Source organism: Hippopotamus amphibius, chromosome 11 (assembly GCF_030028045.1).
Source record: "Hippopotamus amphibius kiboko isolate mHipAmp2 chromosome 11, mHipAmp2.hap2, whole genome shotgun sequence".
Classification (NCBI taxonomy): Eukaryota; Metazoa; Chordata; class Mammalia; order Artiodactyla; family Hippopotamidae; genus Hippopotamus; species Hippopotamus amphibius.
In genome coordinates, this window is record NC_080196.1 from 2451108 (window position 1) to 2454832 (window position 3725).

Sequence of the window (3725 nt, forward strand, 5' to 3'; positions counted from 1 at the left end):
GGCCGCGCATGCCCCGGCCGGCAGGAGGAGCGCCCGCCCGGGCCGGGGTCGCTCCGGAGCTGGGATCTCTCCGGGGTCGGGGTCCGCCCGGAGTCCGCCCGGGGCCGGGGTCTATCCGGGGCCGGGGTCTCCCCGGGGCCGGCGTCGCTCTGGAGCTGGGATCTCTCCGGGGCCGGGGTCCGCCCGGAATCCGCCCGGGGCCGGGGTCGTTCCGGGGCCGGCGTCCACCCGGAGTCCGTCCGGCGCCGGGATCGGTCTGGAGCCGGGGTCCGCGCCGGGCGGGGTCGCTCTGGAGCCGGGATCTATCCGGGGCCGGGGTCCGTCCGAGGTCTGTCCAGAGTCGGAGAGATCCGGGATCTGTCCGGAGCCGGAGTTGGTCGGGGGTCTATCCCGGGCCGGGGTCCGTCCGAGGTCTGTCCAGAGTCGGAGAGATCCGGGATCTGTCCGGAGCCGGAGTTGGTCGGGGATCTGCCCGGAGCCGGAGCTGGTCGGGGGTCTGTCCGGAGCCCGGGTCTGTCCCGAGCCCGGGCCGGGCCGAGGTCCTCCCGCAATCTGTCCGGAGACGGGAACGCCCGGGGTCGGCCGGGCCTCCGCGCGCTCTCCGCGGTGGCGCGGCGACGAGCCCAGGGGCCGGCCGAGCGGCGGCTTATAAGGCGCTTCCCACAGCGGGCGGCGCGGTGGGCGACGTCGAGGCCGCGGGCGCGCCCGCCTTCCCCGCCTCCGGCAGGGAGGACGCGCCGCGCAGAGGGGTGGCCTGGCCGCCGCGCCCCGCGCCGCCTGCCGAGCCCGCGCTGCTGGGGCCGCGGGGACCCCCGGCTCCGGGCGGAGCGGAAACCCGAGCGCCGGCCCCGCCTCCGCGCCCCCGCCCGGCCCGCGCGGCCCGCCCGCCGCCTCCCTCCGCCCCGCGCCCCGAGCCGCCCGCCGGCACCGGCCGAGCCCGGGCGGGGAGGCGGGCCGGCCTGCGCTCGCCGGGCCCCCGGGGAGACTCTTCTCTTTCGGTTTCTCGATCTTCGGAAGTTCTCGGCGGGGAGGCTGCGCGCGCCGCCCGACCCGCGCGGGTGGAAGCCGCACGTGTGCCGGCCGGGGGGCGAGGGGCGCGGCGCCGGGACTGTCTGCCGGGTTCTCGTCGGCGCGCCGCCCGCCCCTCCACCCCGGGCCGGGCCGGAGGCCGAAGCCGCCCGCCCCGCGTCCCCCGCGCATTCCAGTCGCGCCACTGCCCGGCCACGGTCCGGACGCGGCTGGGGACAGACGGGGACGCGGCCGGACAGACGACGCGGCAGGCCCGCGCCAGCCAGCCAGAGAGCCCCCCCCCAAAGGAGAGGGGACCCCTCGCTGAGAAGTGGGACGGACCGGCGGTGAGAAAGGGTCCCCTGGGAAAGAGCGTCCCCGCGTGACTGGGGCGCTTGGTGAGCCGGAGGGATTTCGGAAGTGGATCCGGGGAAGCTGCCCGAGTGGAGAACCGGGATTCACGGCCGCCTGCTTCTTAGGCTGCTCCTAATTGGGAGATAATCTCCAGCGATGGTTCAAGAATCGGAAGTTAGTGCAAGCATCGGAAGTTGGTTCCAGACCTCACGTCGCCCCGGGCGGGGGAGGCAGAGCCAGGGCGAGGAGGCCCTTCGGCGCTTTTGCGCTTCTAGAGAGTATCCAAGTCCAGCTAGGGCGCAGAAACGGTCGGGACCGAAAGCAGGTTGTTGGTCACGTGACTCAGTCCAGACCGAGGGATGTGTCCCCCTGCTACACGCACCGCCCCCCCCCCCCCCCGCCCCAGAGCACACACAACACACACACACATCACCACCACCTCCAAGTTTTACTCAGTCTGCTCCAGGGACTTGCCCATAGCAGATCTTCAAAGTTCGTCCAAGTTTATCTTTACCTCCCTCTTGCCTTGTGAACTGGGAAGAGAAGGTGTTTTCCACAATCTGGCAACAGCCCCCCCCCCCGCCCCCAACGTGGCGGCAGTCAGTCAGCGCTGGTGACTGATGGACTGACCACCTAGTCCGCAGGAGGGACCTGAGGGTAGAGGCTGAGGAATCGGGCAGAGCCGAGTTCCCCCGTCCCCCACAAAGCCCCGTTGGTCTCCCCCCACCCGCACCCTCCCCGGGCGCACGGCCCTGCTCCCACTGCCTCTGGGCTGAGCAGCCTCTCTCCAACCCGACCCGAGCGAAGGTGCTTTTACGCATCCAGTAAAACCCTTCCTAGGAGCAATCAGGTCTTCCTTTTCCTGTTGCCCGGGAGACCTGACTTCGTGAGGCTGCTCTTCAGCTCTGCCCGGCACTCAGGCAGCTAAAGAGAAGGAAGCTTTTTCCTGTCAGCAGTGTTTGTTTGTTTAAAAGAGACCTAGAACTGGAGAGTAAAAATAACAACTGCCCAATAGTCACTAATCATCATAGAAGTTCCAAGTAAAACCCAGTGAACTGCCACTTTTTAATCTATTGCATTAATATAGGTTTTTAAAATCTATTAAGAAAAATTATCCAAAATCTGGAAATAAGACCAAAAGGATAGTGCTCCTTTCAATGTTGTTTAAAAGCCCAAGGATGACTTACTTTTCTAGGAGAATGTACTGTTGTTTGATGTTGCTATTTACTATTAATGAAAGGCTGGTCTCTATTAGGCTATATACCAACCTGTAGATTTGTGCCCGGTAGAGATGCAAATATTTTCTGTCCCAAAGAAAAGCTAATTTCAAAGGTCATAATTTATTGCCCTGTAGGACATTAACCATTTTTATATCTAGTCTAGCAATCTTATTTTAGTATAGTTTAAGGACTCTATAAACCCACTTCCCCAAATGATCTTTGAATCAGCTTTTCCACCTTACAAATGTCCTCACTGATTAATGCGGTGAATAACTTTTGGTACACATGCACGCCATATTTGTAGAAAGGTTTGAGAGTCATATTTAATTTTGGAAAATTATACTTGGGCAAGGCTGACAATAACAGGAATTTTTGCCAGGTTATGGAGAGACATGTACCCTCTCACACTGATTTGGGGTGTCCCGGTTGGAAAAGTCTCTTTGGAAGGCAGTTTGGCGGTTGTTGTTAAAACCGAAAATGTGCAGCGCTTGTGGCCCAACAATCCCTCTTCTGGGAGTCCAGCTAGAGAAACATTTCCACGTGGGCCCTACAAGAAATGTGCAGTGTTTGCCGCTGTGAGAAAGTGGAAAGGACTTCAATGGTCATCAAAAGTGTAATGCAGCATAGACTGGATAAACAACAAAGTGCCACTGTAGAGCATGGGGAACTATCTTCAGTATCCTGGCATAAACCATAATGGAAAAGAATATGATAACCAATGTCTATATGTGTATAACTGGGTCACTTTGCTGTACGGCAGACATTAACACAACACTGTCAATCAACGATACTTCAATTAGAAAAAAACTTTTAAAAAGTGGAATGAATAAATTAGTAGTACATGCATGTGATAAAATACTATTCAGCCACAGAAAATGAATCAGTCCTAAAAGTATGAAAATGCACATGGGTATAGCACAGGTATATAGATACAGGTCACAAAACTGTACTAACTTTGGAAAGACACCTGCCGAATCCATCAAGGTCCCTGTGGGGTGGTGACACAGTCAAGACGGGAGGATGTCAACAGCAACTTCTGCTTTATCTGTGGCGTTCTTATATGCATTTCTGAATGACACGAATGCCCGTGTTACTTGTGTGATGTTTTAGAGGGGCATCTCTGCGCTGTGAGAGCCTGGAAGT